This window comes from Heteronotia binoei, chromosome 7 (genome assembly GCF_032191835.1).
Source record: "Heteronotia binoei isolate CCM8104 ecotype False Entrance Well chromosome 7, APGP_CSIRO_Hbin_v1, whole genome shotgun sequence".
Lineage (NCBI taxonomy): Eukaryota > Metazoa > Chordata > Lepidosauria > Squamata > Gekkonidae > Heteronotia > Heteronotia binoei.
Window position 1 is genome coordinate 68,363,906 of NC_083229.1, and position 12,395 is coordinate 68,376,300.

The 12,395-nt window shown below is 41.4% G+C and overlaps 1 protein-coding gene across 15 annotated transcripts in view; it reads left to right on the forward strand.

Moving 5' to 3' along the window:
• Positions 1-12,395, forward strand: part of ST18 (ST18 C2H2C-type zinc finger transcription factor) — a 194,904-nt gene that overhangs the window by 46,591 nt on the left and 135,918 nt on the right. For all 15 annotated transcript variants that reach the window (XR_009555665.1, XR_009555666.1, XR_009555664.1 and 12 more), the window contains exon 2: positions 11,950-12,056. The gene's annotated coding sequence lies outside the window, so the exon portion shown is untranslated. The remainder of the gene's footprint in view (positions 1-11,949; positions 12,057-12,395) is intronic.

Below are 12,395 nucleotides of genomic sequence, written 5' to 3' on the forward strand. Positions count from 1 at the left end.
TAGACTGACATGCAAAACTCCTTCTGCTTCTTCAGCTGTGGTCAGCTCAACAAGCCAGATGTTGTATGGCTTTTTTGAAATTCCACAAATGGTGACAATGGCAAGAAACTTTCTGAATTTTTTCCAGTAAGTAGCTAAAAATAATGTTTCTGGAATATCACACCTGTGGAATATCATAAACTAGATATGAAGTGGCAAACACACATACATGAACTGTTAGTTGTGTTGTGACTTGAAAGACCAAGCATTCCTGAAATGTTTACACACAGCTCACAGACTTATTAGCACAAGATTTCCTGTGAGATCTTCTGATCTAGATCTGCCTCGCTGGGCAGACGGCAGAACCATTCTGATTGTTTGTGCTGTACTCTAGCCAGCTCACAAACACCCAAGACAGCAATGAGCAATCGCATGTTAAAGTGCTCTCTGAGCTATGTATAAACAGTTCAGGAGTGTTTTGCATGTTCGGCAGTGGAGACTGGCCCAGATCACTTTGACTATTCTCAATTAACAACCACCACACACAAAAGAAATGTATGGTGCAGCTTGTTTTTCTTGCCTACTATTCAAATCATATGTGAGGAAGAGACATGTAATTGCTTCCCCATGGGAACCCCCATGCATGCCGGGTCCTGTTTGTGGCACCATGGGGAGGGGTAAGAGCAGGGGTAGCCATGGCAACTCCTTGCCAGGCAGAGGGGGCAGGCCAAGGTCAAGTGCGAGAATCTGGGGCCCATCTGACCCAACACTGGCCCTTTTAGCTGGCTGGAATGTTTAGGGGGTGGGGGCACACAAGGGCTACTTAGGCCATGCCACCTACACTCACCATCTTTGACCATTAGATTGGGTCAGCGGGGGATGAAGTGGGAGGAGCCCCAGGGTGCAATCCCATTTGGTGAGCCATGGACCTCCTGACATGCTAGTGATTTAACTTGCTGTAGATAACTGGGGTCCTGCCAATGCTGCCTCTAAGTTGTGGAGTCTTGTGAGCAAAAATTCTACTTTGTGAGCTACTGGCATTAAAGTTGTGATCTACTGGCATTAAATTTGTGAGCTTCTGCATAAATTAGTTTGACCTAAGGCCATTTTTCCTGAGCTGAGACAAATATGTGTGAGCTGGAGGCTAAACAATTGTGAGCTAGCTTACACTAACTCAGATTAGAGGGAACACTGGTGCCTGCTCTGGTATTGATTTGGTGCACCAAGCCATGGGAGACCTGTGGACATTGAGGAATGAACTCCCAGCTGTGGCATTTTTCTGGTCAGACAGGCTGCAGTGCTGGCTAGGATTGTGGATGCTATGGGGAGCTGCAGGAGTCAACATCCTGACATTTCAATGTGCCTGGCAGCCCTGTTTTGCCCTGATGCAGTTCATTTATCTGACTGAGGTGTGAATATCTGGCTGCATAACATTAGAGATATCCTATGCACTTGGCTACAGCTGTAAGAGCTTTGGTGGGAGCCGGCAGTTGGAGGCCTGGCTCTCGTGGCAATATCAGCATGGGGATGAATCCATTCTCAGGCCGTTTTCGCACTCACGTTTTACTGGCGCCACGACCATCCTGACGCCGGCGAATCTGCATGAATTTCGCACCAGAAGCTCCGGCGCTCCCAGAAGCGCCGGCTACTTCCGTCGCTAAGCCAGCGCAAACGGAAATCGCAAAGATGCAGGAAAACGTTTGCGCTGGCTTAGCGACGGAAAGCGCCGGCGCTTCTGGGAGCGCCGGCGCTTCTGTTGCGAAATCCATGCAGATTCGCCGGCGTCAGGAGGGTCGTGGTGCCAGTAAAACGTGAGTGCGAAAACACCCTCAGAAAGCCAACCTGTGTGCCCATTTCTGGAGTGTGGGGATCCCACTAAGGAATCTTGGCATGAGGGGCAACTGATACATCCAGCCCCAGGGCATGTCTGGGGATTACCCTCTTGCTCAGGTGGTAGGGGAGACCACCTCTGGGCATCTGCCCTAGTGGAATCCAAAAACCTGCCAAGGTGATCAGTGGATTATTGATTGGCAGGTGGGTCAGTTGATGAGCTGGATCCTTACCTCATGCTGTGCCAATTCAGCCAGGCCTTGAATTCAGTAGGAGCTCGCAGGAGCACAGCTCCTGAACCATTCTGAGGGTTTCCCCCTCCTCCTCCCCACCTACCTACCTTGTCCATTGAATAGTAGGTGCAGCTGCATAACAATCCCTGGATGAACTCCACCACCTATTTTTCTACAAAATGACCCCTGACTATAGCTGAAATCAGCAAAGTTGTGGCCAATTTTATTCCACTCTTTCTCTGTGTGTGTGTTATTTCAACTGAAACTGTAACTTAGGCTATTATTTGTGGGTATTTGAAGAAACTTTTGTCTCGGGTGCCCACCTTGGCCCCTCCCCTTAGTGCTGGAGCTGCAAACTCTTAACTTAGCATGTCACAGGAAAGTAAATCTAAGGGTTTTTTAAAAGATTGTGCTAGGTTGTTATATGCTAGGTTTCACAACAGACCATTTGAACATGTGGTGTACATATGCAGTGCAAGCTGGGAAAGCTGAGTGCCATGTTAATCTGCAGGGTATATAGATAACTTAACTTCAAAGATTCATGAATTGTGGATTGTTTTAATCCATTTGAATCTGGTTAGGAACTGAAATAGCCTTGACCACCCTGGTGGGTGTCCTGCTCTGTGAGTTGGACACGGGGAGTGCAGCCCTGTAAATCTTCCTGGACTTCTCATCAGCTTTTGATACCATCAGTCATGGTATCCTTCAAGGCCATCTTTCAGTGTTGTACAGTTTTGTTGTACAGTTTTGCAGGGGTTTCAGTCCTACTAGGAGGGAATGTTTCAGAGTATGGTAATGGGAGACTGCTACTCTGCTACTGCTACTCTGGCCTATTCTGCTACTCTGGCCTATGGGATCAAAAAAAGTTTCATCTTGTTCCACATGCTTTTAAATGTCTACATGAAACCACTGAGAGAAGTCATCCAGAGATATGGCTGAGTTGCCATCAATATGAAGACAATACTCACCTCTATCTCATGTACCAGCAGATGCCAGGAAGGCTGTGGAAACTGAAAAGGTGCCTGAAAACAGTTTGGGCATAGATGAGGGCTAACACACTGAAATTTAATTCTGACAAAATAGAGGTGCTAACTGCCAGTGGAGGGTTTGACCCAGAAATTGAGATATCTGTTGTTCTGTATTGGGTTGCACTTCACCTAAATTAGCAGGTTTGTAGAAGAAGAAGACTGCAGATTTACACCCTGCCCTTCTCTCTGAATCAGAGACTCAAAGCGGCTTACAATCTCCTGTATCTTCTTCCCCCACAACAGACATCCTATGAGGTGGATCAGGCTGAAAGAGCTCTCCCAGAAGCTGCCCTTTGAAGGACAACTCTTGCGAGAGCCATGGCTGATCCAAGGCCATTCCAGTAGCTGCAAGTGGAGGAGTGGGGAATCAAACCTGGTTTTCCCAGATAAGAGTCCATGCATTTAACTACTACACCAAACTGATTCTCTACCTTGATGGTGTTACAGGACCTGGGTGTGTTACAGGACCTGGGCCTCCTGTCAGATAAACCGGTGGCAGTGATGGTCAGGGGTGCCCTTTTCCAGCTCCTTCTGGTGAGCCAGCTATTGCCCTTCCTGATGGGACTTCAGTTAATGCTCTGGAGGATGCAGACACGTGTTTTTTCAGCTCTGTCATGATACGTTGTCTTAATTTGTTTCCAACTGTTTGAAATATCCTTAAACTGTTTTTAGCTTAAGGAGTTTATCTTTTCTTATTCTTACCTGAGACCTGAGAAGCTAAGGAATCTGTTACTGTGATACTTGTCCTGGTAGCATCTAGATTAGATGGCTGCAATGCACGCATTCTGAGCCTATCCTTGAAGACTACCCAATACAAAATGCTGCAGCCAGAATGTTTGACTGGAGTGAGTCACAGTGGTCATATCACTTCAGTCTTGTTCCATCTACACTGGCTCCTAATTTGCTTCTGAGTCTAATTTAAGGTGCTGGGCTTGACCTAGGGTCAGCATACCTTAAGGACCACCTTCTCCCATATGAACATACTTGTCCACTCCAGCCATCTTTGGTGGCCCTGCTTTGGGTGCCCCCACCCTCAGAGGCTAGACAAAGTAGCAACCCAAGAAAAAGCCTTTGTTTTGTGGTGTCAAAAATTTGCAATTTGCTTCCTAGGGGTATTAATCTGTCTCCTACTATCAATGTCTTCTGCCAGCAGATGAAGACTTTTGTGTGTGTTTTTAAGTAACCCCACTAACTGTTATTGGCCCTCCTCCTTGGTTGTTTTGTTATGTGTGTTTATATGTTTTCATTGAATTGTTTAATTATTTTATAGATGCACTTTATTTTAAATGCTGCTTTAATGTCTTAAATTTTTCATGTAGACATGTTTTAATGTTCTGATGTTTGCTGCCTTGGAAACTCTATTTTGGTAGAAAGACAGGATAGCAATGTTTTAAATAGATGTTTAAATAAGTAGGTGCTAGAAGTTATCAGAGATTGCTGAAATTTTGCATGTCTTTCTGCATTATTACATGTAAAATGTTCCTTTCACAAGGAAATCACAGTTTCGATTGTGGAGCTTGTCTAAGTAGAGTCAGACAACTGGCTTTTCCCCAAGGAACAGTAGTGTTTGCAGTTACCACCTGGTAGTATTTTAAAATAGGACTAATTAGGTTGTGTGAAAAGTTGCAGAGAACAGTGGCTTAGGTCAGGGAAAACGCAATGGGACAGGGAAGCAAAGACAATTCTCAACCTTGCAAAGAGCAGCAAAAGGATAGGAACAGCATGTGAAAAAAATAATTTATAATAGGCCATGAAATAGCAAGTGCAAATATTACACTAGCTAAATCTTAACCAATTATGTAAGTGCAAAATAACATATTGTACAGTATAGTCTGCATAGCCATGAAGTAAAACATTGAACATTCCAAACATTAAACAAATCCACTCATTCCAGTTCCAATGCTCATTGGAGGCTAGACACCTAGACTCTTCCACTGGCCCTTAATCATGACTATGGATACAAAAGTCCAAAAGTCATAGCAGCTCTAATCTATTTTAGCTAATGGTGAAAGGAGTTGGGTTCTTTTTATTTCTTTTTTCATTTCAATAACAATTTTTATTTTAATCAAACAATTAATGATACATAAAAAGTAGGTAGTATTCCATACCAAATTATTAGTAAATAAGTCATATGTCCATCATACTACATTAAATAAAAATTAACTTGTCTTGTTGCTTATACAAAGTGTTAAACAAAATTAGTTAATACAAATAATATTTTTCTATTATATTAGGAATCTCACCTTGAGTCATTAAATATTCTAAAATAGGAAACCAAACTATTTCAAAAGTATTAGTTTGAAGGGGATTTTGTATTGATTTTATGTTAGATGTTATTTTGTTCATTAAGTAAAGATTCCATAATGTTTATGCCATAAGTTTAAAGATGATTGCTGTTCACTTTTCCAAAGGAGAGCAATACATGATTTTGCTGCATATAGCAACATAGTTATCCTTTCATAAGTAGACCTAGAGACTATATAATGAGGCCGTACATTCAAAAACAATATTTCTGACTTTAATTTCAATAAAAATGCAGTAATTTCTTTTATTTTTTGGAGAATTATTTTCCAAAATTGTTTTATTACTGAGCATTCCATCCAGCAACGTATATATGTGCTAATCTCACCGCATTTCCTCCAACATTGTGGTGAAAGCGTTTTTGTTATATACGATATCTGCTGGGGAGTGGTGTACCAAAACGTTATAATTTTTGGAGTCTGCTGCCTAAGTTCTAGTATGGGAGTGGTTGAAGCATAACTATTCCAGATTTTGTTCCAAGTCTCAGTTGTAAGATTAGAACTACATAATGTTTGCAATTTTTCTTGGTATGGTAAACTTTTCGTTTCTGTATTAATTAAAATGGTTTGATATATTCTGGAGAGTATTCCTTTAGAAACACCTGATTCTAGCTGTAAAAATTTTTCAAACAATGTTAATGGGTTTTTTACCATTTCTATTAACTTAATAGACGCCTGGAGATGTTTGAGTTGATAATATTCTAACCAATTGATTTGGAAAGATAACTTTTTTTCTAATGATGTTTTGTCTATAAATTTTCTGTAAAGGAGTTGGGTTCTGTGTGTATAGAAGATATCTGTGATTGATGTACTGCATAGTTTAGACCTTGGTCAGTAACTAAAACCACATTGCTATATGAAAGTCTTATTACTCAGAGGCATACAAACAATAATATTCAATGGCAGGCAGCTTGCAATCCTCAAACATGTAGAGCATAAATGGGTAAAAGGTAAAGGTAGTCCCCTGTGCAAGCACCAGTCTTTTCCGACTGTAGGGTGACGTTGCTTTCAAAACGTTTTCACGGCAGACGTTTTTACCGGGTGGTTTGCCATTGCCTTCCCCAGTCATCTACACTTCCCCCTCAGCAAGCTGGCTACTCATATTACCGACCTCGGAAGGATGGAAGGCTGAGTCGACCTGGAGCTGGCTACCTGAACCAGCTTCCGCTGGGATCGAACTCAGGTCGTGAGCAGAGGGCTCCGACTGCAGTACTGCAGCTTTACCACTCTGAACCATGGGACTCTAGAGCATAAAATAGGAATGAATACTTACTCCATAAATCTGATGTCTTTGTCAGAACTGCATAGTTAACTTGGGGTGGGGGGCAGGGAATGGTGTATTTTGTCATAATATATTTTTTAAGGGCAGTTAATGAGAACTTTGGCTATTATTAGGATTTATTCTGTTTGTTAAGGACTAAAATCTGAAGTCTCTTTGATATGACTGAGATCTTTGGTCAGCATGAAACTTCATTCAAACTTTCCATTTTAGAGCACTCCTTATGTTCTGTAAGAGAAAGAATGAGCTGTTTAAGAGCACTCTGCATTACAGCTACCTTAGTCAGAAAGCCACAGCACTTTACAGTCAGTCTGCAAAGTTACACATGGCCCTGCCCTTGGTGCACTTTCCTAAGTGGATCTCAGCTGTGCTGTCTTAACTCTCAGTCCCTCAGGAAGTGAGAGACAGCAGATGGGGTTAGAGCAGAGGGCTGATGCTCCTGACAGTAAACGGCCTGGTTGTTGAGCTGAAGCTGTGAGCATCAGGAAGCGCCTTGTCCCTTGAGAACCTACCACTGAAGAAAGTTGAAAACAAGCCTTTTGAGAAATGCTATTAAAAGTAGTAAAATTTACAATTGTGCAGATGATGTGCTGCTGTGTGGTTATTCGGATGCTAATGAGTTTGACATTAGGGAACTCCAAGGGTTTACAGCTACTCCCTTATGTGATTTAGTGCTTTATTGGCAATCTTTGAGAAAATAAGGGGAAATGTATTGCTAATAAATGTATAACCTGGCTGATAGGATTTTGGAGAGGCAAAAGCTGCTAAATTTAAATATATGGAAGGAGCTTCTTTCAGGGGGCTTTTGTTTTAGGATAATGTATTGCACACAAAGAGATAGAGGCAGGTGCAAAGTGGCTTTTCAACCGAATTAGATTAGTAAATTAAAATGTTATCTGGGTTTATAGTCTATTTTTCCAGTAGCATGTCTTATAAGATTAGCATCCGTTGAATCAGTTGGGTCATTTCCCTCCTATGCCTTTATTTGCTTTAGCACTTGCTAAACTTTTTCTTAGTTTGATATGGTATCATTATTAGCAGTTGGAGCCTTGGGGTGTACAGAATTATGCTAAAGTGATTATTCAAATAATATTCCACAAACTTCAGCATGAAAAAGCACTACATAAACAGATGTGCAAGGCTGTGCAGTAGGATGTGCAAAGTTCTTCATTAGGAAGGGGTTGATATAGGTCAAAATTCCTATAAAGAACTTTTTAAATAGGAAGAACAGATTAAATAGGTTTAAAGTATATCTCTGCCATATAAAAATAATGTTTGTGTGTGTGTGTACACACAATGTAGACAGCAAAATTAACTTAATGTATATTCTAGTTAGTATTTTCAGAACACTTTTGAAATTGTTCTAAACTGCAATGACAAAGTTTCTGATAGATTTTGTACATTCCAAACTCAAGAGAAGGGCAACCAAACCTCAGATGAAATAGCCAAGATGCAGGTGTGTTCATTTGTGAAGGAAGGAGAGATGGGCACAGAATTTCAGGAACTTGTATAAAACCTAATTGCAATCACTGGGATTTTCACAGGAGACCAGTAATTCTTTACTCCAAGTCCATTCATTTCAGTGGGTTTGTTTATGAGCAGTTCTGGAGGGGGAGAGAGAGCTTTTTGCCAGAGTCTGATATTATTTATTTATTTCCTTAAATTTCTATCCCGCCCTCTCCATAAGCGGACTCAGGGCAGCTAACAATCATTTCAATAACCTCAAACAATAAATACAATTAAAACATATTACAACTTTTAAAAAACAATTTATGGTGCTGTTAAGCAACAACCTAGGCAGGATCGTCCTTTACTAACAGTGTGCCCATAGTGATCAATTCTCAGTGGCATTCGGTTACAATCTTTTCTTTGTACATTAAGAAACCAGTTGATGCCAGCATTTCTCAAAAGTTAGATTAACTTTTTACAGGGGTGTCGAAATCATTTGTTATAAGGGCTGGATCTGACATAAATGAGACCTTGTCAGGCCGGGCCATGTCAAGTCGGGCCACATATGTACCTATTTAAGAGTAGGTAGCAGAGATAAAAATTTATAAAAGACACAGACAAACACAATTAAAGATTTTTTTTTTTAAAAAAAAAACCTTAGGAAAGGAAAGGTCCCCTGTGCAAGCACCAGTCATTTCTGACTCTGGGGTGACATTGCTTTCACAACATTTTCACGGCAGACTTTTTTTTTTTAATAGGGTGGTTTGCCATTGCCTTCCCCAGTCATCTACACTTTCCCCCCAGCAAACTGAGTACTCATTTTACTGACCTCAGAAGGATGGAAAGTTGAGTCAACCTCGAACCGGCTACCTGAAAACCCAGCTTCCAAAAGGGTGGAATTTCAACCATGGGATCCAGGGAACTGGGCAAAGGAAGCTCTGGCTCTTTCCTTCCTTCCCCAGGGGATCACAAGGAAGAGGAGCCTCAGCCAATAGACGGAAGAGTGGCTTGGCTCAGTAGCTCTGCTGTGCAATTGAGAGAGCCTGGCAAAGCAAGCTTTCCCTCCCCCCTTCCTCCCCAAGGGAGAAGCCTCAGCCAATGGAGGCTTTGTAGCTCCTGTGCAATTGAGCAAGCCTTGCAAAGCAAGCTGTAATGCAGAAGGAAGCAAGAGAGAGGGAGAAGGAAGCAGATGACAACCAGTTGGTTGGTGGCCTGATAGGAGCCCTCTGGGGGGCTGATTCGGCCCCTAGGCCTCATGTTTGACACCCCTGTTTTACTCCATCTTCTGACACTATTGAATATGTTAAATGAACCCCTGAATTTGCATGGCATCACAGGTAGATAAGCAAGTGTAAATGTTTAGATTTTGCTTCTGAAGTGTTACTCTGTCTTTATACAAATATGACTTGCATCACTTAAAATTAGCATTATGATTTTCTTCATCATCCTTACATTAATTGTAAGCGGGCAAAGTGATTTGCAATCTTTATTTTGTGAAGTGCATCATTATAGGAAAGGAAGGGTCCCCTGTGCAAGCACCAGTCGTTTCTGACTCTGGCGTGACATTGCTTTCACAACGTTTTCACGGCAGACTTTTTACGGGGTGGTTTGCCATTGCCTTCCCCAGTCTTTTACAATTCCCCCCCTGCAAGCTGGGTACTCATTCTACCGACCTCAGAAGGATGGAAGGCTGAGTCAACCTTGGGTCGGCTACCTGAATCCAGCTTCCGCCGGAATCGAACTCAGGTCGTGAGCAGAGAGTTCAGACCACAGTACTGCAGTACTGCTGCTTTACCACTCTGCACCATGGGGCCGCTGAATCATTATAATACTCTGGTAAAATACAGGAAACGAAACTTTCTTGCTGGTTTCACACTGTGAAATTGACACTATTGTATCTCGGAAAAAATCCACTAAAGTTTGAACCGTTTCTGGGCAATGAGACAGCTGCTGCTGAAGCGGCCGGATCCTGACTGTGGTCAGTGGTTGCCCATTCATACTGCTAGCCCGGCTCAACCACGGACCCACTGCAGAAAGCGTTGTCTCTTTTAAAAAGGCCCTGGTGTGCACAAAAACGGAGAAGCGCACCTCGGAGAGGGGTGAGGGGGGAAAAACCTTGCCATAAATGGCTTGGCGCGATCACACAGCTCTTCTGCTTATGAGTTGCCCCAGGGCATTCAGAAAGCAGCTGATTATGTGACCTACATCCGATTCAGGGGGATGCTACCAAGAAAATCCAGGTAGCTTTTTAAAGTGGATAGGAGGTGTCTGGAGATAGGGTGAGAATGGGCACAGCTCAGAGGGCAGATGTGCTCATGTGATCGTACATGTTTAATCCGAATGGGAGGCGGGGCTAGTTTGGGGCAAATCTCCTGTGAAACTACCCGCTGTGAAACCACCCACTGATAGTCAGCTGTTCTTGGGTGAAGCAGGATTGGAAACCATCAGATTGAGTCTATTGGGTTGTCACAGTTTGAAATCATATGAATGCTGTGAAAGACTGGAATGTGATTGCAGATCAGCTTTATTACATGGCCATCAATTGATTCAGAAATGAGATATAAGCACATTTAATGTAAATGTTCTGTTTGTCACATGTGCATTCCAACATTAGAACAGAGATGAAAATCATTTTTAAGAGCTATGTATGAATTCTGTTTTTATGTTTCAGTGACAAAATTTATGCTAACTCAGATGACGAATTTTTCCTGGGGAATGAAGCAAAGCTAACTGGCTCTGCCATTCCATCCAGGGAATCCCTTCCTTCCCCTTAGATGCAGTCTGCACATGTATGTAGGCTTTTTCAGTACTGCATAATTTCTAGGGGAAGAAGAGATGGTAGTCACTGTTCTGGACATAGCACCCTCTGGTCTGGAAACTTATCCCCTTATCCCCGATGGTTGAAGATTCTCTGTAGTTCCTCACTAATCAGGGAAATGCACTCCATACTGGTTCAGTGGCATTTTCATCTCTATATTCCTGAAATGAGTATTTAAAACATGCTGGGGATAGCTTGGTAACAATTAATCCTGTTTTGCTGCTCCTCCTATCTACATGGGCTCATTTGTCATCTTATCCTTTTCCCCACCTTTCTAGGGCAGGTTTCACATTGCTTAACAATAGCACCATTAAAAGAGTTCTTAGGTCTCATTACAGAATGCTGAGGTATGTCATAGAGTTATGTTTCTTCTGCATCCAAGGCATTCCTTTTCATTTTGTACTGTTGTTTATCATATCAGAAATATGTAATGAAAATAAAGTTTGTATGGTTCTTGCTGAATAGTTCATGATGCAGTTTGTTCCTACATCACATACCATTCTGAATTTTTAAAAGCAACAGTATAGAACAATTAGTTTTCTATTCTCTTTATAGCCTTCAAACTTTGATCACCAGTATATATTAGAAAAGGGAATGTATTACTTGATTAGTGATAGACCATTTGTGGCATTGCAGGAAGATGTGCTGGAACAAATGTCTAGAATTAGATACTAGATTACGATCGTCTTCTTAGAACTGAGATGAAAATTGGGCAGCATGAAATGTTCCATCAGTTTAGAATGTGAAAATGTTCTTGGTAATTCAAATTTGTTATAATTTTTTGTACATACTCAGATTCTAATGCCAAAGACTTGGTATTGTAAATAATCAATATGAAGCAGGTTTAAGACTTATTTGGGTTCAATTATAACCTTTGTCACAATATTGGAAGTCAATGGAATAACCATTGACTTGAATGCTGGTAAGATTCTCACATGTAGCATCCTAACAGGAAAAGGGTCAGATAACTTAACCTCAGTTCCTGTTGCAGTTTCTGTGGTTTTGCTCATTCATTTTGCATTCTTTCTTACAGAGAATGAATTCTGGGATTATCTGTTAAGTCAGACAAGACAGTTTGGTCCGACAGACGGATTTGATCATTTCGAATTTGCACATAATTTTGCTCTGAAGCAAGCAAAGGTGGGCAAATACATTTGTGTTTAGTGGAGAGTTATGATTTCATTCGTTGCACGGCTAATTTTTTTGGCAATTTGATTCTGTTCCTCCAAAGTTTGGATGCATTTACATTCTTTATGGTACTTGGTCTATACTTCACCTTTTAACCATTAGATGTTTTTGATCATCTCTGGCTGGGGCAATGATATTTTCAGATTCACTGGCATCTTCATGATTGAAATATATATTTGCCATCTACCAATTTAATAAGGAGATATTTCATTTAAAAATCTCTCAATTACACAGTGCTGAGTTCTTGCTTTTGTTTTGTTTGTAGTACTTCAAAAGTATTTTGACTGTGAA